Raw genomic sequence first — 25730 nt, 5'->3', positions numbered from 1 at the left:
CCTATATCCATTCCTTCTCTCTTTAGAGGGTCCCGAAATTTGCCTACATAACAGGTTAAAATTTTGACAAAACAATATTTTACCTTGATTTTCAGTTATCGGTTGTGTTTTCTCTGGCTTCAGTTCTGAAAATACAATTCCTGTTATTTGAAAAGAATTTTAAGCCATATCAATGTTTTTTACTTCAAATTTAGGAAATGTATTTGTATATGTTTAAAACCTTATAAATTGGGATTGAGCAAAGTTGTAAAGCTGAAAACAATTTTGTTGTACTTCATTTAAGCAGAAGATCTATTTTGCAAGGTTTCACTTTTATAACACACAGATTTCTAAAGGTCATTTAAGGTCAGGACCCTCTAGAGGGAGAAGGAGTGGATGTAGGTACTTCAAAATACCTTCCCATGACATACTTCAGCCTGTAGAACCATCCCAGAAAGTTTCACTTTCCTAACCTAACCCCAGTCCAAGATAGCCAAAAGTAGCTAAAGTAGAATTTTACCATCAGCTGCCCTATGCGACAAATGCACTACCAACAGAACCTCTTTGTCCCGCTTTGGATTGTTCCTTAGCGATGTTTTCTTGCGCTATCGCCGGCGCTTCATTTGTCCAGGGGATTTCACCCCCTGTGCATGATTTTGTTGATCATTTCTGGGTTCAGTCCTTCCAATATTGGCAAGGGTTTCTACAAAATACCCTACCTTATGGTCAGACACTGGGCAGAACCCACAAGGCTGGACGGTTCTTAGCAGTAGTTGACCCTGTTTGTGTCTAGTGCCCTTAGGGGCACCACAGGAAAGTTGTCACCACCACCCACTGTACTTCTGTTTAATCTATTTGTATAGACCTTTCTACAAGTTTTCGGATGCCTTTGAAATTTACTTTCATATTTAAAAGGGCAATCATAGTCTGTTATGGTCTAAAATTTGAAAATAATATTAGGCTATACTGTAGTCCCATAATATTACTGCTGTTCTTCAGATTTGACTAAATTTCGTTCAAAAAAATTCAAGCTAATCAAAATCAAATATCGGTGGGAATTTTCCAAGCATTTCTAGCTCAATTTCATTTAAATTGTGTTTTATCTTGGAACCAAGGCCTAATCGAGAATGTATAGAAATATAGGTACTTGTACGATATACACCCTACCTAATGTTCTTCAAATATGTCTTTCTGATGCTCAATCCCAATGAAATATACTAAAGTAAAATAAAAAAATAATCCTTAGAAACAAGTTTGGGATATTTATTTGCCCATAAGTGAGGATGGGGGTAAAGTATAGTGGGTCTGCATGCCTAATGTGTTAGGTACAATTATTCTGCATAGTATGCAGTAAGAATTGTTTTTTAACTTAACACTGTCCAAATACTTTACCCCCTCCCCCCAATATGCAAATATATAGCCCAGGTTATATATTTTCGATCTATTTTGTCTTGTCTCACGCTAAGCTGAAAGAAACTAACAAAAAAAAAACGGTTCTATAATGTGTCAATGAATGAGCACGGGCGTAGGGAGGGGGGGGGAAGGGCAGCTGCCCCCCCCCCTATACCTTCAAATTTACATTAGATATGGCTGAAAAAGCAGATGGTTTGGAAAAAGCAGTTGATAAAACTCCATCACACTATCGACTGCCCCCCCCCCTAGACAATATGCTGCCTACACCCATGTGAATGAGCAACATTAGGTAGGACGTTTCAAACAGTTCGTGGTAACGAACTGTAAGTAAGGAGCGACCTGGCTCAATGGTAACCGAAACTCTAGAAAACGGGTTTTTGATACCAATAGATATATCAAAAGAATCAGATTTCAATTCTGATTTCAAATATATAACTTTCATCAAGTTTAGTGCTACTCATCAAAAGTTACGCGCCTGAGAAAATTTGGCTGATTTTCAATAAAAGGGTGAAAGACCCCCTAAAAGTTATAGAAACTTAATGAAAATCACACCATCATATTCAGCGTATCAGAGAACCCTACTGTAGAGGTTTCAAGCTCCTATCTACAAAAATGTGGATTTTTATATTTTTTGCCATAATATATATCACGGATGCGTGTTTATTTGTTTGTTTGTTTGTTTGTTTTTTTTCCCCAGGGATGACGTATCGACCCAGTGGTCCTAGACTATAGTGTAAGGGCTCATTGAAACAGAAATTTAAAGTTATAGCGCCCTTTTCAAGTGACCAAAAAAAATGGAGGGCAACTAGGCCCCCTCCCACGCTTATTTTTTTCCCAAAGTCACCCGATCAAAATTTTGAGATAGCCATTTTGTTCAGCATGGTCGAAAATATGATAAATATGTCTTTTAGGATGACTTAATCCCCCGAAGTTCCCAGAGGGAGGGCTAAAAGTTATGAACTTTACCCAATGTTAACATATAGTATTGGTTATTGGGAAGTATACAGATGTTTTCAGGTGCTTTTTTTTGTGGTTGTGGGTGGTAAGGGTGGGTTGGTGGTTATGTTGGAGGATCTGTTCATGAAGGAAGTTTTCATGGGGGAAGGGAAATTGCGATGAAGGGGGCGCCGGACTTGCCAGCATTATTTATTGGTTATTGGGAAGTATACAACCATTTTCAGGAAGGATTTATTCTGAAGGGGGGGGCTAGAGGAGGGGGTTACTCTGGAGCATATTTCTGTAGAGGATGTTTCGGTGGGGTAAGGGACATGTCTATGACGGGGGCAACGGATTTCCAAGCATTATTTAAAAAACGAGCAGAAATTAAATAAAAAAAAAATATTTTTCAACTGAAATGTAAGAAGGAATATTATAACTTAAAACGAACACAAGTTATAACGTATGTGACGGGGTTCTCCCCCAAGTCAATATCTCGCTCTTTACGTTACAGTTTTTTTTAGTGCTTTCAAAAGAGCTATCTATTCTAATTAAACGGCCTTTGTGATTCAGGGGTTTGTGAATCAAATTTTTTTAACTTTTAACGTAAAGAGCGTGGTATTGACTAAGGGGAGAACCCCTTCATTTACGTAATAACACATACGCAATAAAAAAAAACAATAAAAAAATAAGCGATACGGCTCAATAGTAATCGAAACTTTAAAAAACCGAATTTTGATGTCAATAAATGTATCAGAAGAATGTGTTTATAATGCTGATCCTAAATATATAAATTTCATTAAGTTTAGTATTACTCATCAAAGGCTACGAGCCTGAGGAAACTTACTCGATTTTTTAAAGAGGGGGGAAACATCCCCTACAAGTGAAAAAATTTTAATGAAAATCACACCGTCAGATTCAGCGTATTAGAAACCCCTATAACATAGGTTTCAAGCTCATATCTGCAAAAATCTGCAACTCTGTATTTTTTGCCAGAAGAAAAGTATACGAATATAGAAGTTAGTTACGTAAGTTAATTTGTAAAGACATCCATTTAGCAAAAGAAAAGTAAAATTTTTATGCAAATAAAAGCTGCATTAACTAAAAAACGATCAGAAATTAAATAAAAAAACAGATTTTTTAAACTGACATTAATGAGAGACAATAAAAGTTAAAGTTAACATAAAGTATTCCTTACATAGAAGGGGATTCCCCCTCTTCAACGCCTCGCGCATTGCGCTGAGATTATACCATTTCTTACAAAGCTATTTTATAAAAAGCTAAAGAACTGTAACGTAAAGAGCGGGGCGTTGAGAAGCGGACAGGCCTTTTCATCTAAGGACTAATTTCTGTTCGCTTTAAGTTTTAATGTTGCTTCTTACTTTCAGTTAAAAAAACTTGTTTTTTTTATTTAATAAAATACAAGGATCGAACTACATATCGTTGGCTACTTCTGAAATTTCTTGGCAAAACTCAGCCTCGTTTTCGTTTCATGTTTTACGATTGTTTCACATTGGCTAAGTAGGCCTATCACACTGGTTTACCTAAGGTCTGCAAGAATGTAAACTTGATTCTGATGGGTGGAGCTGACGAATCATAAACCATTCTATATTCTTATGTTATTGAATGACAATATGAAACGGCTCTTACGGAAAGAGCACGAACGAATAAGCCAATTGGAAATCTCATTTTCCTGGACTTTATCAAAATGGTTCTCAACTAATTTGTTCTATGCCCCACCTTGGCATTTCTAAAATCCCGATGGCTCCTTCGTGATATTTAAATGTGTATTCACCTGAAGGAAACCACTAACTTGGTATATATTTTCGGGTCGTCCGAATAATAAGAAATATTTAATACTAATGAAAACTATTATATAAATACAAACCTTTTTGTACAATGTATGACGTCGTTACGATACCAGCATGTATCTTCTTTGTTTTTTAAATGCATATTAATGTGAAGTCATTCACGTGATTTTTTTTTCGAAAATAAGGCTCTGAAATATAATCCGTTAAAGGATGCATGTCCTACCCATGATCAGTGGCGTCGTTTGGGGGTGGCAAGGGAGAGCAGTTACCCCCCCCCCCCAAAAAAAATAGTTTATGGCTATCTGGTCGGTCCATAAAACGGAAACATAGCTTAAGTCCATAAACGGGCTTTTGGCTGCGTTATCTTTATTGTCTCACTTTTTTTTTATAAGAATTGCCAAGCAGTACAAACAGCTACACAGAAAAATGGAGAAGCTTCAAGTTCGTGCCCTCCTCCTGACATAATTTATAGAATTAATTTTCTATGTAAATCGTCTGTTGTTTGTTTTCTTCCAAATTTGTCCACTCTCCCCAATAAATTCCCCAGTGCATGCTCGATCTAGTATCAGCGGATTGTAGTCACCAGGCCTCCCTTACCCTCGGAAGCCTTTTACGTAGTTGTCTTCCCCTAGCAAAAACTTGAGCACCCTTGGGGAAAGCATCCCATTCAACTGGGTTACTGGGCTCGTTTTCTTTGAGAAAAATAAGAAAATACGACCAAGGCACGAATATATATTTATAATCAACTTATAAATTATAATTAAGAGAATTACCTATTTGCAAGATAACGTTTCCGGCCCTTATACTGCGGGTCTAACAATGCTCAATTTCGATTACATAAATCAGATAGAAAGCATCATATTTTCGAGAGAGCTTTTGATGGGGGACGTAATACCCTATTCTGTGCCTGAGATATTGTATATATGCCATTTTGACAACCATAGTGCCTTTTGATTTATCTTTGCTTCCCTATCAGCTTTCCCTGAAAGTTTCAACTTAATGCTCTATTCGATTCCTGAGATATTGAGTCTATACCATTTCGACAACCTGGATGCGCATAACCAGTGGCGGATCCAGAGTAGGGGGGCGTCCCCCCTAAAGTCGTCTAAAGTAGTGTAATTTACTTAATTAACGCAAGTTTGCGTTAATTAAACTTGCTCCTAATGCAAGTTTATCGAATCAACCTATTTTGCGCCCCCCCCCTCTAAAAAAGGTCCTGGATCCGCCCTTGCGCATAACTCCTTTGATTTAGTTAAATAGGTGTAGTACTACAAGCTGTTGCTGAGATATTGCTAATACTGAATTTTTTTTTGTAAATAAATGTTATAAGCAGTGGCGAATCCAGAGGGGGACGCCCCCCCCCCAACTTATTCTAAAGTAGCGTAATTTACTTAATTAACCGAAGATTAGATAATTAAACTTGCTCCTAACGCAGGTTTATCGGATCAACCTATTTTGCCCCCCCCCCTAAAAAAAAATCCTGGATCCGCCCCTGGGAATAGCCCGTCAAACACGTATAGTATGCAGTTTCTTTTTTTGGACAGGGGGTAGTGAGTGGGCAACTGTCCCTCCCAGACCTCAGTTGCCTCAACCCAAGCTGAAATTCAGTTTCTTCCAAAATCCTGTCAAAACTAAGATAAACCTGCATAATTCAAGCATCAACAGAAACAGATCATTTTTTTTAGTACAAATTTATCTTTGTTCTTAGAAAATTGAAAATTATTCTTAGAAAATTGGCCCCAACTTTACCCCCCCCCCCCCCCCTGAATTTTGACGAAATTAAGTCACTGCAGGGAGGATGAGGGAATTTACCTAAGCCACAAAAAAAGGAGAATATTTCATGGACAATTGCAAAAACTTTAAGATTTTGAGGGATATGGTTACCTTGGGGATCCCCTGGATAGTACATGTTTAATTCATAGGATCTTTTTGTATAGCTTGCTATGTTTCGCAAATGACACTTATTTGTATATACATTTACATTCTTGCAAAAGGTATATAATTAACCTCGTTACATTATGAGGCAAATCTTTCCCACGAGTGATTTTAGGCATATTTTTAATCTCCTGATTAAGCTAATTTAAGCAAATGAGTCTTGCCAAGTGCCCATCCTGGAATAATACTATTTTATCAGATTTAATATCAGTTGAATTTAACTTTTTGAGAATTTTGTTTATGGTAGGAATTCTGTCGACATAATAAAATACATAAAAGGGTACTTATGTATTATCCCAACCACACTCAAGAAGTTTGATCTGTTTAAACCCGGTTTTGCTGTATGCACTCTCAGATAATCAGTTTAGCCTGAGTGAGATAAACTACTATGCAGATATATTTTAATTAAATATTTAATATATGCAGTTGTTTTGGTTAGCTATTTAATATAATGCGTTCTAGGCGGCCTGCTTTCCATAATTCTTTGTTGTAGTTTCCATAATTTTGTTACTGAAGTGTTATATTTTCATCGTAGTTAGGTATATTTCATTATAATTAACCTAACTTCACTTCTTGAGTGTGGTTGGGATAACACGTAAGTACTCACAAAAGTTATGCACAGGCATGCCTCCACCAACGGTGTAAAGAATTGGTGTAAGAAGAACGGTGTAAATTCAGGCATGGGCCCATAAACTCAAGGGAAATTAAAGTTTTTGAGAGGGAGCTGGACCGAGTTCCCCCTGCTTGCTTTCCTGGGTGGAGGTATTTCACCTAGGAAGGACTCCTACAAGAACTACACCTAGAAGAACGCAATGGGCCGGAAGTCAGTGGTGCAGGAAGGCTACCAAAATCTAGAGCGGGAGCAAATTTTTTTTTTATCTAAGGCGGAGCAAACTTGTCTTTTTTCATTTTTTTCATGGAAACACTAAAAAGGGCTTTTCATTGAAAATAGCTTCAAAAAATATTTTACAAAATCTAGGGGGTGGGGTCATAAATATCTGTTTGGACAAGCCCGGCCACAGTTGAAAGCGCTGCCTGAAGTCTCATTATCAAAACAAAAAGATTTATTCCTTTTTCATAAGATTTTTCCTCTGATTGTTTCTGAATTAGGAAGTTTTTAGAGCAGTACCAGATTTTTGTTAGTTTTGCCATGTTGAATCGAAAAATAAATAAACAAAACTAATTAGTTAAGTTTGACCACGTTTTACGTCCGTAAAGTTCAAACTGTTGATTCCACGTTTAACTGTAACGCCCACTACTGCCAAAACCTACATAGCGGAGGAGGTTTTGTACATACGGAGGTCCTCCGTACATATACGGAGGTCATCTTCATAAAAAATTGAATTTCAGGATTATTTCCTAGTTTTGAAATCCAAATATGTTTGTCAAAGCCGCATCCAGGGGGGATGGGGTTATAACCACCCCCCGAAACGTTTATCCGGCTCGTAAAAACTTAATAAAAATGCATATAAACCCATTTTCGATGCGTTTCTTATTTGTATGTACCCCTCCCCCTTCCCTCTTAAAAACATCCTGGATATGACCTTGATAGTCAAAGGCAACGCTGTAGCGTTGCCTATAGTAAAGGCCATACGGCTCCAATGTTTTATTATTATTAAATAAAAAAACAAGTTTTTTTAACTGAAAGTAAGGAGCGACATTAAAACTTAAAACTAAAATAATTTTTTCCTTATTTGAAGGGGGCTGTCCCCTCCTCAACGCCTCGCTCTTTACGATAATTTTTTTTTATTGTTTAAAAAAATTGAGCTGTTATAAAGTCAAACTTTAGCGTAAAGAGCGAGGCGTTGAGGAGGGGACAGCCCCTTCATATACGGAATAATTTCTGTTCGTTTTAAGTTTTAACGTCGTTCCTTACTTTCAGTTAAAAAAACTTGTTTTTTTTATTTAATTTTTGAACGTTTTCGAATTAATGCAGGTTTTGATTTTGGCTCACCGTACATGAATAATTAAAACAAAATTTGCATATTATATTTGGTTAAATGGCTTTCTCGAAACTTGTTTAATTTTATTTACGAACGTTTTTATTAGTAATAAATATACGTAACTTAGAATTAACTTACGTAACGAACTTCTATATTCATAAATTTTTAACACGTATATTAGGGGGTTCGCCCCTAGTCAATACCCTGCTCTTTAAACTATAGTTCGAATTTTTTTTTCCAGTTCTTTAAAAATGACCTCTTAATCACAATCAGTTGATCAGTTGAAAAACTTGTTTTTTTTTATTTAATTCCTGATCTTTCTCTTTAATAATGCTGGGAAATCCGGCGCCCCCTTCATAGCAATGTCCCTTCCCCCATGAAAACGTCCTTCATGGAAATATCCTTCCATATAGCCCCCGACCCTCTCCTTCCCCCACCTACCAGAAAAAATCTCCTCTGAAAAAGTCTGTATACTTCCCAATAACCAATACTATATGTTAACATTGAGTAAAGTTCATAACTTTCAGCCCTCCCCCTGGGGACTTTGGGGGATCAAGTCATCCTAAAAGACATTTTTATCATATTTTCGACCATGCTGAACAAAATGGCTATCTCAAAATTTTGATCGGGTGACTTTGGGAAAAAAATGAGCGTGGGAGGGGGCCTAGTTGTCCTCCATTTTTTTTGGTCACTTAAAAAGAGCACTAGAACTTTTAATTTCCGTTCCAATGAGCCCTCCCACGATATTCTAGGAACACTTGGTCAATACAAACACTTCTGGGAAAAAAAAAAAAAAACAAAAAAAAAAAACCAACAAATAAACACGCAACCTGGATATTTATTCTGACAAAAAATGGAAAATTCCACATTTTTGTAGATAGGAGCTTGAAACCTCTACAGTAGGGTTCTCTTATACGCTGAATATGATGGTGTGATTTTCATTAAGGTTCTATAACTGTTAGGGGGTCTTTCCCCCTTTTTTCGAAAATCAGACAAATTTTCTCAGGCACGTAACTTTTGATGGGTAAGATTAAACTTAATGAAACTTATATATTTGAAATCAGCATTGAAAAGCTGATTCTTTTGATATATCTATTGGTATCAAAAACCCGTTTTCTAGAGTTTCGGTTACCATTGAGCCGGGTCGCTCCTTACTTACAGTTCGTTACCACGAACTGTTTGATTATTTATTTTTTCTCCCAGAGGTACTTCATATAGAAGGGGTTGTCGTAGAAGCTTCAAAGGGGGCCCATTTGATTGGAACTCGAGAGTTATAGTGCCCTTTTTAATAGTCAAAATTGATTAGAGGGGAAATAGCCCCCCCCCACGCCCATCATTCTCCCAAAAACATTTAATCACAATCTTGAGAGGTCAATCTTTATAATCGTAGCTGGTGCCCAGGCAGAAAATATATTTTTGATGAAGACTCTCCCCACCAATACTAAAGTCAAGGGTTTATAGCGCTGCCCTGAGGGCGTATAATATTCTTATAGGAGGCGTAGCCGTCGATACTTCAAAACAAACCCCGACAATTTAAACATAATGAGCAAGAGTCCTTTTTAATAGACGAAAGGAATCTGAGTGAAACTCGTCACCTCCCCCCACGCCCATCATTTCCCCAAACACATCCAATCAAAATTTTCAGATAGCCATTTTGTTCAACGTACTTGATTTCCAGATAGGAAATATATTTTAGAGGAGGACACTTCCCCAAAACCCTCAGAGCAAGGGTTTTAAGTTATGCCCTGGGGGCATATAAGGTTTTTCTAGAAGGCGGTGTCGTAGAAACTTCAAATAGGCTCATTCGATTGGAAATTCAAAGAGCTAGTGCCCTTTTTAATAGTCAAAAGTGATTTTAGGGCAAATAACCCGCCTCTCACGCCAACCTTTTCCCCAAAGACATCCAATCAAAATTTTGAGACAGCCATTTTATTAAACGTAGTTTAAGTTCTGGAAATTAGGTCTTTGAGGATGAAAACTCCCCCACAGCGCTCAGGGCAAGAGTTGTAATCTAAGGATTTCCTGAATTTTTCCCATTATTTCTTATTGAAGGGATGATCGTATAAAATTTGGAGAGGTCTCATTTGACTGAAAATTGAAAGTTCTTGTTCACTTTTTAAGATTCAAAAGAGATTGGAGGGTGACTAGCCCCCCCCTCCTTCACGCCCTAAATACATCAGATAAAAATTTTGAGATAGACATTTTGTTAAAATAGTTCAATGTTCTGATAACAAAAAACTCCGATATCGACACAGCTCACCAGGGCCCGGGGGTAGGCGTTGTAAGTTATGCCCTGGGGCATAACTTATTAAAGGGGGTTTTTAACTTATAGGAAGGGGTTTTGTATGGGAAGAACACATAGGAAATCTATTATACTTATCCAATTACAAGGTTAAAATACATACTCTGAGATAGATGTAATATTGCTTTGGCACACAAAATCCTATTAAGGTCAATTCAAAACAGTCGTGATCCCTTTGTGTCAGCCAGTGAAATGGTCTAAACCCCCTTATTGGAGCTTTTTTTTCAATCCATTCATTGTTGTCAATCGCTGTCCACAAGTTATGCAAGCTGTCTATTGTTCATATATAAGGTTTTTATCAAAGAGGTAATCGTATAGACTTTGAAAAAACCCTCATTCTATTTGAATTGAAAGTTCTAGATCCGTTTTTTAAAGTCAAGAATAATCGTACAGTAAGCACCCCCCCATGCCATAAAAACCTAAACTTTCTGCAATCAAAAACGAAAAAAAAATTATTAAAAAAAATTCCGAAAAACAAGTTTTTCAAAGAAAAGTAAAGGTCATTTTAAACTTAAGCTCAGGAGATACAAATACCTGTTAAAATTCAAACTCAAACGTCCATAAATTACTATTAAAGAATAAATGAAACCCAAAACGAACAGAAATTAAATAAATAATCATAACAAAAACATACAACAAGTAATAATATAAATGAATAAATAGATCTTAATGCGAGTAATGCTTAAATTGAATATGAAAATCAAGCTTAAAACGAAAAAAAATATTTTCCTATTAAAGTATAAATGAAACTTAAAACGAACAGAAATTAAATAACAATCAATGCGAACAAACATACAATATATTTTAATTTAAATTAATAAATAAATATTAAAACGAGTGAAACTTAAATAGAATATGCAAATCAAGTTTGAATCGAATAAAAAAACTACAAACAGGAGTTTGGGTATTGCCTCACTGCAGAAGCCTAAAGCCTACTGCGTCATTGGCGCCTTACTGAAAACGAATTATGTTACAAATGTTTTCTTTTGTACTTAATATTGAAAATAAATATCAAAATTACAATAAAATTTTGAAATGATGAGCTTTCAGCAATTAATTTCATTATGCATCAAATATTCAGTTTAATTTATTAGTTCTTTTCAAGATTAGTCAAAACAAATGTAGTTTCACTACAAACAAAATTTGGATACTGCCCCCTTCTTTAACTGTAAAAACCTAAAACCTTCTGCCTAATTTTTGCTTTATTGAAAAAGAATTATTCCTATGTTAAAGATGTATTATTTTCAATTTATCAAAGAATTGAAAATAAAAATAAAATTACAGTGAAAAAAAAAATACTGATCTCATGGAACTTTAAACAATTAATATATTTATATATCTAATATTCAATTTGATTTTGTTTATACTTTCCAAGACTGTTCAAGACTCATATAGTTTTGCCATATTTTTAACTCTGCCATTTTTTCTACCTAATCGTGTTGGTTTGTTATGAAAGCATTCTATGGCTTCTAGGCATTTCTATTTGAGTAGAAAACTGCACCTCAAATTCTGTGGAACATGCATTTTCTTGCATGAAACACCAAAATATAATAAATGTCAAGTTTCGGAGTGTTCCACCACTCGCAAGTAAGTGCCATTGGTATTTTTGAATCCGCATGGTCAATTTAGGGGGTGGAGGGTAGGCTAATTCTCGTAGCAGCCCCATTCCGTCGTGGTATGATTCACACTTTCAACACCTGGCGTCCGGACTATCATTTAATCTACCAAGCACACAACTACCCCAAATCAGTATCAATAAATAAATGAAACCGAAAACAAACAAATATTAAAATAAACAATAGAGTCAAACTCAAAACGAGCATAAATTAATATGAGTAGGGTTCAAAATCTCTATGCCTTCTAAAAGCGAGAACATAATTTGTACTTTACTGAAAAAAAATTCAAATAAGTTTACTGAAAAAAAAAATATGTATTGTCAATTCGGTCTACGTATATTTGTATTTGTTTCCTATAATCTTAATTAACAAAAGCGGTGCTTCCATTAAAGCGCCAGTGACGCAACTCGTCATATGTCTTGACAATGTGATAACACCCAATCTCTGGTGGGTATTTACTCTTATTTAATTCAAACATAATTTGCATATTCAAATTAAATCTCACTCGTTATAAGATTTATTTATTCATTTACATTAATATATATTGTATGTTTTATCGCATTGATTGTCATTTAATTTCTGTTCGTTTTAAGTTTCATTTATACTTTAATAGCAAAATATTTGTTTTCGTTTTAAGCTTGATTTTCATATTCAATCTAAGCATTACTCGCTTTAAGATCTATTTATTCATTTATATTATTACTGGTCGTATGTTGTTTTCTATGGTTATTTGTTTAATTTATGTTCTTTTTGGGTTTCATTTATTCTTCAATAGTAATTTCTGGTCCTTTGAGTTTGAATTTTTACAGGTATTTGTATCTCCTGAGCTTAAGTTTAAAATGGCCTTTACTTTTCTTTGAAAACTTATTTTTCGGAAAGTTTTTTTAATTAATTGCGTAAAATACTTGCTAAATTTGACGACCAAATCCGTCCATAAAATTAACAATTTTTTTAAGCTAATTCGATTTTTTAAGCTAATTCCTTGCTGTTTTTTTGTCTATGTTAAGTTTGACTCCCACTAAACCGATTCAAAAAATCTGATTTTAGCTTCACTTGACTGTCCTTAGTACCTTCTATTTCAATGGTAAACAGAAATAGGGTTTAGGTTTTGAGTTGTTGTAGAACATACACAAAATAATGCAAAGGAATTAAAATGCTTAAAATATTCATGCTGTATAATTTAAAATATCAACACAATTTCATGTAAACATCAGATATGGTACTGAAACCTATCAAAATAATTAAAATGTATAATAATTAAACTGAGGCTTCAATGTCTGAAGCAAGATAACGGAACATATGTGTATTAATTATGGCAAACGTAATTAGGGTGTGTGAGATGTAATTTAATATCCTGAAGGTGATACAAATCCTTCAAATTGGTGTCAACATGCCAAAACCCATAAAGTGAGACACTCCACTTTAAATAAAAGACATCAATCGTTAGGGGGAAGGTAGCTGGTATACCATACTGTTCAAAAATTCCCAAATTCCGGTCCCGAGTGTGAGGTGAAAAGACTAGCGGTTTGAAACTCCAATAGAATTAGTTACTGCCCTTAAATTTATAAGGATTGTCTCAACGGACCCTGTTATGACAGAGCCAGGTGAGAGATGACCCAGTCTGTGGGAAAGAAGATGATGTTTTAAAACGTATCGGCAGAGGAAACTAAGAATACTCTTCCTCAGCTCCTCTTGTCAGAGACACTCAAAGCTTCCTCCAAGCATCAGTGTAGAGTTTTCAATTGCTTTGAGGATGTGCTACAACCTGCAACATAAATATCTTCCTGTTATGAGATTACACTTGCATGGCATGCGTGTCTTGTTCGGATGTCCTTCGAAATGTATTTTTGGGAGGAGTTTGAAATAGTCCCTGCTAAAACCAAACCCCTGGTCGAATTTGTTCCACCCCTACTCGGAAAAATAAAGTCATGCTGGGTTATAGTTAGGTTTTTAATGGGTTAGATTTTCATTCTGAAAATAACTTTGTTTTAAGTCCCCAATCAATCGTTTCTTTTGATATTTCTTTTGACTAATATGGGACAATGATATGATAGTAGCTAAGAATCGATAAATTCGTATACAAACTTCAAAATTACCCAAAAAGTATCAGAAATTGGTAGGATAACAGCTAACGACAAAATATGGAAATCTCAAGGTTTACGAGGGGAAAGGGCCCTCATCTGTGTGCTTAGATGGACTATTCCTTTTTTCTAAATTATGCCCTTCCCACCCGAAGTAACCTGCTACGTACATTATTGTAGTAAATAGATCTATTTTTTTTACTCGCATCCAGGGCTTTATCCAGGATTTGTGTCCGGGAAGAAGATGAATTCCCAACATAATTTTTATTCAGAATAGGATGATTTACCAAAATAATATTTCGGGGGGGGGGAGGGCTTATTACATGGGTTTGCAAGACCCAATTTTGAGAAGGAAAAATATCTTTCAGTTTTTTAGGAGCAATAGTCTTTTCCCCTGCTCTTTTACGACAGATTCGCGAGTTGGAGAAATACTTCGGGTGGGTGCCCAAACTCCATACACCTCCCTCCTACTAGATACAGCCCTTTTCTCATCTATTGCCTAAGACTCAAAATCAATTCGCGATCCTTCTGCTTTACGGGCCATGGGTCTTTTGTGGCATCTCTGATTTTGTGTGTTATTGAGTTTTTTTTTTTTTTTTTTTTTTTAAATAAATATGATAGAAATATATAATTTCTCACCTATTTGGGAACACAGATTCTGCAACAGCCGTATCAGGCTATGCTGTAAAACTCCCATAAATCTTGGAATGAATTACGAATAAAATATCTACTCCAAAATTGCCTTGTGAAAATAAGCCTGATTCGTTAAGATAAGACGTTTTTTCTGTGTATGTGGGGGAGGGAAGGAGTGTCCTGCCGCAACTTCTTATAAGACCTTTTGGACCAATATTGGAGGCTTGATAAACGCCCATCCCCTTTTCAGCTATGTATGAAGGCCTTGTTTTGTTGCTAGCATTTCTTCTTATTTTCAAAATTCAGATACTCCCGAATGCGCCCTGTCATGTTTTGTACCGTTGACCGAGAGATAATTTAAACTCTTATCCTAGATAGTTTTAGGAGGTTGATCAGCCTCATCACCTTCTCTACCCAAATAATCTTCCTACCCTATGTCTCCCATCCCTCTGTTCAGGAACAGTAATAAGTACAGATTTTTCAACTCAGCCGTTAGATTAGATCCCAAAGCCTGAATTAAAAGAGTTGTAGATTTTTTATTCTTCGAATAATTTTTCTAAATCAAAATACAGAAAAAATTCCGTTAACACATGGTGCCGTAATTTGGTTCCAGGTCGATGAGAAAACAGCGCATAGTTGCATCACATTCTTTTTTTACCATTTCCATTCAGTGATTTATAATCTAACTATTTGTTGCACGCAACAAAGACCTGCATGCAGATTAATAATTAATTAATAACTATTAATAACAATTAATAGCTATAGTTGAGAAACCCTGCCGTTAAAGATCATGTCAAATGCTTAGTGTTGAATAGTTAGTTTGTATTTGATTTACCACCCCTGAGTATGATCACTGTCTTTTATAGATGTATGCGACGTTTCCCTCCCCCCCCTCTTTGCTCGGGCTATTTATAAATAATTGAACTTTGGGTTTTGAAAACAACATTAAGGGGATTTGATACCATAAAATCATTTTGCTAGCCTCAACGTTGGCTGTCTCAAAGACCATAAGCGAGTATTCCCAGGAGACTAGCCATCATCGAGATGGCGTGTCGAGAATTTGTGGGTTGACTATGAAATTTTGATTAAAAAGACAATGGAATTTTACGTTCTATTTGTGGGCATGGTTTTCAATCAAAGTGGGTTACACCACAGGGAACTACCAAAGCTGTCAAATTGCCGTGAATCCCGAAACCTGAACTTAAAAAAATATGCCTCATTTATTCGAAAACAATCACACTTTCTAATTGTTTAAGTTCATTATCTCCGGCAGAAAATGAGAGAAGTTAAATGTTTCTTTTAACATTTTTTGGGAAAGAAGGTGACGGTGACCTCGTCGCCTTCTGTAACCAAATATCCCTATGTTCAGGAACAGTCATAACCGTAGAGGTAACAAACATAACAACTTCCATTCAGCCGTTAGATTACATCTCAAAGCCTGGATTAACAGAGTTATAGATTTTGTATTATTCAAATAATTTCCTAACTCGAACATGCATGATAGAACACCGTTAATGATTGGTACCGTGATTTTGTTCTAGGTCGATGAGAAAAGAGCGCATAGTTGCATAAATATTTTATCGTTTTCGTTTTTTACCGTTTTAAACTAAATTTAATTGGTTTGTTACACGCACCAAAATAATGCATAGAGATTAATAACTATACTTGAGGTATTTGGAGATCATGTGGGAATTTGGAGGCCATGTGAAATGCTTATTGCTCAATAGTTGGTCTCTATTGATCTCCCACCCCTAAAGATGATCACTATTTGTCGTGGATGTACACGACATTTTCACCCCAAACTCATTGCTGCTCGAGATCCAATGAACTTCTGATTTTGAAAGAAATCTTCTAGCCGCGTATGAATAGGTGTAATAACAGTCATAAGTATTCTATGCCTTGTGAAGTTCATGCACAATATGTGGAGTGCAGATCTCACCTTGTTTTAAATCACGTATATGACAATTAGAAGAGACCACGCCTTCCTCTTTTTCTGAACCAATAGCCTTTCCGAACCTGTTTTTGCCATTACTCCCCTTTCTGAAAAAAACCCTGCGTGCGTAATTTGTAGCTACCCAAGTTTTGTGGAGCAATAGTAATTTATCTGATCTAGCTTTCCTGGTTAAAATGAATTTTATGTCAAGCAAAACTTGTCGCCACGTCGGAACGGATGCTTTGGGCCCGTTTCCTTCTAGAATCTCGAGATCTTTGTGACTTCGACAAATATTTTTCATTCAATTCACCAGTTCTTTTGTTTGTTTATTGAAATTGCGACCCCTCCCCTCCAACAAAACAGTGTGACCCCTCCCATCCCCTACAGTGCATTGAAATTAAAACATGGAAGGTGCACATAATGTGTTTTGATTCTGAACTGTCAACATGTCTGAATCATTAACATAAATTTTTTATACTAGAAAAATGATAACTAAGCTACTAGAAGAACCAGCTGGGAATTTTGGTATTCTTTTTTATACTTTTTTGTACATTGAATGCTTTAATTCTAGAGCCAACGCGATAGCGCTGCCAAATTAAAGAGCCATAAGCTTTTAATTCATTATTATTTTTTGTTCCTTTTCCCCTGGCCACTTGGCATGGAAGGAGTGGTCATACAAACTTTGGAGGAGGTCATTTAACTGTAAATTAACAGTTCTAGTGGTCTTTTGGAAGAGTAAAACGAGATTGGACGATAACTAGTCCCCCTCCTATGCCTCTTTCAACTACATGTCCCTTTCCCATAACCCCAAAGACATCTTATGGTGTTTGTGAGATAATAACTTTGATCAGAACCGTCAAAAGGTTCAGTAAACTTCTCTGCAGGATTACCATGATCCACCCAGCCACTGGGGCACGGGACGTTAATGATGCGAATTGTAAACTGTTTTTTATAATGGCAAAAGTGGCCTGTTCATGTTGGATGCGCCATTGACCCATAATTTTCAGGGATTGTTCTCAGGGTGAAAGGGTAAAAGGGATTGTTGCGGAAGGGGATTAGGGGCCCAGAAATAAGCCAAAAATTTTGAGTTTCCGATCAGTTTGAAACTCAAGTCCTTGGGCTAAGAGAACCCTAATTTACCGAAACAAATACCCCCTCCCAAAAAGAGGGTCGAGAAATCCCAGAATAAGCTTTTTCCTGATCAGTCCAAAACTTAAAAGGCAGCGCTACTGCGCTGCCTCTGGTTTTGGCCAGCTGCTACCAACAACTGCATGTCAAGGTTTAGGTTTTCTCCATTAAATATTGGATCCTTGATTTTATTTAATGTTTTAAGATATGTGATTGTGCAAGTTCCAGCCTTAAAAATTAAAAATGATATTTTCACTGTCCTTGGTGCTTCAGGAAATTCCATGTTCTGATCATTTTAGAACGTATATCGCAATTACCAAGATACAGGTGCTGGGAGCAAACACAGTGACATACACAGATATAAGCAGTTGCTACAGTGCTGAATATATAAATAAATCGTAATTTCATAATAGATAAATATAATTGAAAAATTATTTTTAATGTTCATTTGGAAACACAATTATCCTGTGCTCTATGCTAAAGTTATTATATATGGTGCTTCCTTTCACAGTTGATGTTACAAAAATGATAATTCGGTGTTAAATTTCTCAATATGAAACCTTTTATGAGGATGTGTGATTGAATGAACTATCAATTTTCTATTATTCATTTTGTTACTTACTTATTTTATATTTTGTTTTCCTATTTTGAAAGTTTTATTATCCTATTTTCATGTCAATTTTGTTATCCTATATTATATATTCGACATTATAGATTTAGTTTTCTTATATTTGTTCTAATATTTTGTTATCATATTTTTAAGATTCTTACTTATTTTTGTATTTTATACTTACTTATTTTATACTTAATATGTATTTATATATTTTTATATGCATACTTATTTTGTATTTTTGTTACTGTATTTCTGTTACTACTACTACTACTACTAACAACTCACCGCAGCACCAAGCCGCCTGAGGCCAACACAGCTACGCACGTTCCTCCTCCATCCCAATCTATCCAAAGCATACATTTTTACACCCGCCCATGAAGTTCCCATTTCCTTTAAATCTTTCTTTATGACGTCCTCGCACCCCAGACGAGGACGACCTGCTTTCCCTTTAGCCCTAGACGGTTGACCGAAAGAACAGTCTTCGGCAATCTGTCATCCTTCATTCGCACAACGTGCCCTAGCCACCTCAACCTTTCTTTCATTATAGCCCTAGAGAGCGGGGTCCATTTTTCGTATAGCCTATTGTTTGAAATAGGGTCAGTCAGCCAGGTACCCAGAACAATCCTTAAGCAATTTCTCTGGAAAACATCTAAAAAATCTTCATCCGCTTTTCGGAGCGCCCATGCTTCAGAGCCATATTTGACCACTGTCATCACTGTAGCCTCTAATATTCTAATCTTGGTTTGGAGACTTATCTTCCTGTTTTTCCAAACTTTTTTTAACTGTGAAAAAAAAAACACCCTGAGCCTTGGCTATTCTACTTTTGACATCTTGACTTTGACATCTACTTTTCACTGATCCCACCATCTTTACTAATAATACTACCAAGGTAAGTGAAGCTGTCCACCTGATCAATCTTTTCATTACCCAACTTCACCTTTTCATCTTCACTTATTCCTAAACCTTAGTGACTTAGTCTTCTTAACATTAATTTTCAACCCTATTCTAGCACCCTGAACTCTCAAAACCTCTAAAAGTTCATTCATTTTGCTCACACTTCCTTCTAGGATGCTTAAATCATCAGCATAATCTAAGTCAAAGAAACTTTTTCCTCCCCATTTGATTTAGTGGTCTCCCATTGCATATCCTGTGCTCTTTAAGACTAAGTCCATCAAAATAATCCATATAAAGGGGGATAGAACACAACCCTGCTTAACTCCTGATTTAATACAAAAACAACTGCTAACCTCATTTCCTACCTTAACCGCAGCAGTGTTTGTACATAGCACTAATCACTTTAATGTATTTGTCTGGTATACCATACAAGGATAAAACCTTTACTAAAGCTCTTCTATCAACAGAATCGAACGCTTGCTCATAATCTATAAAACTGGGGACCAAAGGTGTTCGAAAACTCAGGCACTTCTCAATTATTAACCTAAGAGTGAAAATTTGGTCGACATATACACTACCTTTTCTAAAACCGCGCGTCTCTTCTCTTAAAGCCTTGTCTACGGCATCTCTCAGTCTAAAAAGTATCATATTACTAAGTAATTTACCACCTACAGAGACCAGGCTAATCCCTCGATAATTACCACACTCACTTTTATGACCTTTCTTATAATGTGGCTTAATTAAGGTTTTCCTAAAATCATTAGGTACTTCCCCTTTTTCAAAAATCATATTCATAATCTTCAGTAACTTATTTCTAACCTCAGAGCCAATATTTAAGAAACTCATTTACCACCTTATCAGCACCTGGAGCCTTATTATTTTTTAGTCTTTTTAGTACTGTCGCTAATTCCTCCTCACAAAACAAATCTTCCTTCACATCCAATTTATCACAAACTTTTTCATTTTCCTCTATATCTCTTCCTTCAAATCTATCTCGGTTAAGCAAATTCTCAAAATGTTCGGCCCATCTCTCTTTAGTTTTTTCCTTATCGCTAATTGCGGCCCCATTCCTATCTTCAACTGGACCAAGTCCGCATTGACTAGTCCCTCTCAATGTATGAACATATCAGTGCAATATTTTTCTATTTTGCCGTCTAGCTGCATCATCGAGATCCTCAGAAATTTTATCCATGACAACTACTTCAATCCTCCTTAGTTCATATTTCAATGCTTTCTCCGCTTTCTTTACATTCCTTTTGTTTTCATATGATTCATTTCTGTTACTTATTTTGATATACTCTTCAACTAGTAGGATAAGTATAAAATTTTTGGAAAATTAAACAGTAAAACGAATTAATTAGATTTGGGTAAAACGGGGTAATATTTCAAACTTTTTCGTTTGCAGTTTTCACTCTCGCTATTGTAAAGAATGTAGATTCCAATTTTTCAAGTTTATTTGTTTGTTTGGCCTGCCCTTACGCATGAGTGGTGTTTTGACCCGCCAAAGCTTAAAACTCTTACGATTTTCCCAGTAATTCCTTTTATTTATAGGCCTACATGTTATTTGCCCAACTTGCTTTTTAATCCCCCCTCCTCTGTCAAAAATTATGTCAGCCTTTTTAGTGTGTTTTGACATCGTATTTTTCTTATGTTTGCCATATCATATCAAACATATTGGTTGGCAAACATACGTGTTTTCCAATCATAGTCACTGTGTTTATGTGAAAAACCGAGATTTATGAATTTTGTGCGTTCTTCGTTAATTTTAATGATAAACTTGTATTATAGAAGCGAAAAATTGAAAAAAAAAGAACGAGGTTTGAAAAGCATGTATAAGCAACTTGTCTCCAAGAACTGTCCAGTAATACTATGTCTTTGTATTTTTCGTCAGATTCATCATTAAGGTATAAAAACTGTTGTTTTAAGCTTTCATCTGTTTTAATTTCATGAAATTTTAGGCTACATTTTTACTCTCGTTGGTGAACAGTTAAAAGTAGGCTTGCGATTTGAATATAGGCCATATGGCTTAATTATGCACGGCATGCATTATCAAACAGTTCGTGGTAACGAACTGTAAGTAAGGAGCGACCCGGCTCAATGGTAACCGAAACTCTAGAAAACAGGTTTTTGATGCCAATAGATACACCAAAAGAATAAAATTTCAATGCTGATTTCAAATATATAACTTTATCAAGTTTAGTGCTACCCATCAAAAGTTAGGCGCCTGAGAAAATTTGGCTGATTTTCAAAAAAAGGGGGAAAGACCCCTAAAAGTTATAGAATCTTGAAGAAAATCACACCATCGGATTCAGAGTATCAGACAGCCCTACTGTAGAGGTTTCAAGCTCTTATCTACAAAAATGTGGAATTTTGCATTTTTTGCCAGAAGAAAGATCACGGATGCGTGTTTATTTTTTTTTAATTTATTTTTATTTTTTTTTTATTTTTTTCAGGGGTGATCGTATCGACCCAGTGGTCCTAAAGTATCGTGAGAGGGCTAATTGGAAAGAAAATTGAAAGTTCTAGTGCCCTTTTTAAGTGACCAAAAAAATTGGAAGGCAACTAGGCCCCCTCCCACGCTTATTTTTTTCCCAGTCACCGGATCAAAATTTTGAGATAGCCATTTTCTTCGGCATGGTCGAAAATATGATAAATATGTCTTTTAGGATGACTTAATCCCCCGAAGTCCCCAGGGGGAGGGCTAAAAGTTATGAACTTTACCCAATGTTAACGTATAGTATTGGTTATTGGGAAGTATACAGAAGTTTTCAGGAGGGTTTTTTTCTGGTAGTTGGAGGGAAGGGTGGGACGGGGGTTATGTTGCAGGATCTGTCCATGAAGGAAGTTTTCATGGGGGAAGGGAAATTGCCATGAAGGGGGCGCCGGACTTGCCATCATTATTTATTGGTTATTGGGAAGTATACAGACATTTTCAGGAAGTATTTTTTTCTGGAGAGGGGGGGGGGGCTAGAGGAGGGGGTTACTCTGGAGAATCTTTCCTTGGAGGATTTTTCTTTGGGGTAAGGGACATTTCTATGAAGGGGGCGCCGGATTTCCAAGCATTATTTAAAAAAACGATCAGAAATTAAATAAAAAAAAACAAGTTTTTTCAACTGAAAGTAAGAAGGAACACTAGAACTTAAAACGAACAGAAATTATAACGTATGTGAGGGGGTTCTCCCCAAGTCAATACCTCGCTCTTTACGCTACAGTTTTTTTTTAGTGCTTTCAAAAGAGCTATCTATTCTAATTAAACGGCCTTTGTGATTCAGGGGTTTGTGAATCAAATTTTTTTTTAACTTTTAACGTAAAGAGTGTGGTATTGACTAAGGGGAGAACCCCCTCATATACGTAATAATACATACGTAATAAAAAAAAAACAATAAAAAAACAAGCGATACGGCTCAATAGTAATCGAAACTTTTAAAAACGGAATTTTGATGTCAATAAATGTATCAAAAGGATGTGTTTATAATGCTGATTCTAAATATATAAATTTTATTAAGTTTAGTATTACTCATCAAAGGCTACGAGCCTGAGAAAATTTAATCGATTTTTTAAAGAGGGGGGAAACATCCCCTACAGTGGAAAGAATTTTAATGAAAATCACACCGTCAGATTCAGCCTATCAGAAAACCCTATTACATAGGTTTCAAGCTCATATCTGCAAAAATCTGCAACTTTGTATCTTTTGCCAGAAGAAAAATATACGAATATAGAAGTTAGTTACGTAAGTTAATTTGTAAAGACATCCATTTAGCAAAAGGAAAGTAAAATCTTTATGCAAATTTAGTTTACTTATTCAATGACGGTTAGCCAAAATAAAAGCTGCATTAACTAAAAAACGATCAGAAATTAAATAAAACAAAACAAGTTTATTAAACTGAAAGTAAGGAGCGACATTAAAACTTAAAACGAACAGAAATTATTCCGTATTTCTTTAAAAAACTTTAGCGTAAAGAGCGAGGCGTTGAGGAGGGGACAGCCCCTTTCATATACGGAATAATTTCTGTTTGTTTTAAGTTTTAATGTCGCTCCTTACTTTCAGTTTAAAAAACTTGTTTTTTTATTTAATCAACACTGAAGCTAACAGTGGCCTCAATTTACAAAAATTTACGGGGGGGGGGGCAAAACGAATTTTTAAAAATCTTGGAGGGACAAATTGTTTTTTCTTTTTCATTTTTTCCAACGAAAATGCCAAAACAGGCATTTCAACTAATAAGTTGAAAAATACTTTTCTTATTTAATCACTTAAAAAGGGCACTAGAACTCTTAATTTCCGTTCGAATGAGCCCTCTCCCGATGTTTTAGGACCACTGGGTTGGTACGATCACCCCTGGAAAAAAAGCACGCATCCGTGATCTTTCTTCTGGCAAAAAAAAATACAAAATTCCACATTTTTGCAGGAAGGAGCTTGAAACGTCTAAATTAGGGTTTTCTGATACGCTGAATCTGGTGGTGTGATTTTTATTAAGGGTTTTTGACTATTAGGGGATGTCGCACCCCCCCTTTTTGGAAAATCAGGCAATTTTTATCAGGCCCGTAGTCTTTGACGGTTTACAGTAAACTTGATGAAACTTATACATTTGAAATCAGCATAATAAACTGATTCTTTTCATATATCTATTGGTATAAAAAATCCGAATTTTTAGAGTTTCGATGATTATTGAGCTGTGTCGCTCCTTACTTTTACAGTTCGTTGCCACGAACTGTTTGAAAACGCAAACTAATGAAGCGCTAGCACAACTAAATCTAGTTGGGCACATCTTGACAGCTGGCATTATTGTAAACAGAGTAATTGAGAGTTTACTTGTAAAAAAGACGAATCACAGTTTAGAACTTTATCCAAAAGAGCCCATCAGGTTTCGAGTTCCTTTTACTGGCTCAAAATTTGAAATAGCAACAACGGGTAAAAAGGGATTGAGGAGGAGCATGCGGAGCTCTGTTTGCCTTAGGTGGCTTAATTCTGCAGTAAGTTGTTAGTAGTATTAGCAATAGGCAAAAAGGCGCGGTTATTCAGCTTTTCTTTGTGGCCCACACTTAAGTTTTATGTTCGCTCTGAAACACGCGATTTTGCGACGAGCCTTCATTAGTGATTCCCGCCAAAAAAAACAAAAAAAACAGGATCCTTAGATCCTTTCCCTTAGAGAATGATCTAAACTTACTTGAAAATAGAAGTTTTCAGTTTTTTGCCGATTTTTAGCCATTTTTCAGCGCATTTGTTCGTTAAAAAAAATACAAAGCAAGTTTCAACTATTTATTTCAGTAGATGGATGAAGCGGAAGAAAAATGATTGCAAAATCTTTGTCTTACGTTGAAACACTAAAACCCTGGAATTGCAGAAAATTAACATACCAAAGACGTAAAACACAACGTAAAACGTACATAAACGTATCAAAAACGTACATGGAGCATAATTCTTAAAGCAGCGTTCACATGCGTGTCTAGCTAGATTCACATGTCTAGACATATGTCTAACAAGACATCAATGTCTAGACAGCTACCGTTCACAAGTAAAATTTGGTGCTTGGCTAGACAAATTACAGCTAAGCATCCAGTTCTAGACTCGAACTCAAAGTCTAGGATTTTCGATTACAGCCAATCGGAATGTATCAAGTTCAAGTATTTTCATCATCTATGTTTACATTTTTAAACTGAAATTTGATTTTTGTTTCTCATTAATTGTTTTTTTGTTTCATTTTAGGCAAATATGTAACAACAGACGAACGTAATAGTGAAGCACACTAAAGCAATTGTTTGGCTTGTCTCATCCATTATCTTGTGACAGTAAAACTAGGGATTACAATTTTGAAAGTTTTGCCCGCATAACCTCTCTTGATTGGCTAGAAATGACAAATGTAATCTATTTGAAACTAAATCTGTAGTTTTAGCTAAGCACTGAATTGTTTTTGTGAACGGTAATTTCCTAGACATTTCTGGCCGGACACGTGTCTAGGCATGAAATTCTAGCTAGACACGCGTGTGAACGCCGCTTAAGAAACATTATGATCGGGTTGCAAAAATATGTCACAGATACCAATCAATACAGTCAAAGCACACGTTGAAAACGGAAATGTGGGGCACTGCTCTTTTTCTTCTTGGTAATTACAATAAATAAAATTGCATAAAAATAATACAATAGGAATATTTTTTTTTAAATAGGACTTAATCTGTTGAAAGCAGAACTAGATATTAAATTATTAAATCGTAATTAATTTGCGTATCAGATCCAACTGTAATTTCATTCAATGTAAACTCCTTTGTAAGTTATTTCTGGTGATACTTACATAGGCATTGTTGATCGTAAATAGAGCATTAAGCCGAAATTTGATTTTTTTTTTTTGTAACTCTAGATAATAGTTAGGCATTTTTATTTGCAATTGTGATTTTACAAAATTACTAATTTACATTTTTGCATGCTGTAATAGAGTAAGTTTGCAAAAACTCATAAGCTGAATTTATATAAAACACACACAAAATATAATAAAAGTCTGGATATTTCGATTTTACATC

At 35.7% G+C, this 25730-nt stretch overlaps 1 protein-coding gene across 1 annotated transcript in view; it reads left to right on the top strand.

The window, feature by feature from the left end:
- The window catches only part of LOC148953709 (uncharacterized), a 123955-nt gene that overhangs the window by 15352 nt on the left and 82873 nt on the right, over nucleotides 1–25730 (top strand). The gene's annotated exons all lie outside the window — the stretch shown is intronic.

The sequence above is a fragment of the Artemia sp. Qi Xiang Cuo genome, chromosome 3, assembly GCF_049724085.1.
Source record: "Artemia sp. Qi Xiang Cuo chromosome 3, ASM4972408v1, whole genome shotgun sequence".
Classification (NCBI taxonomy): domain Eukaryota; kingdom Metazoa; phylum Arthropoda; class Branchiopoda; order Anostraca; family Artemiidae; genus Artemia; species Artemia sp. Qi Xiang Cuo.
The sequence above is the reverse complement of the archived record's forward strand: the minus strand, read 5'-3'. Positions and strand labels throughout refer to the sequence as shown.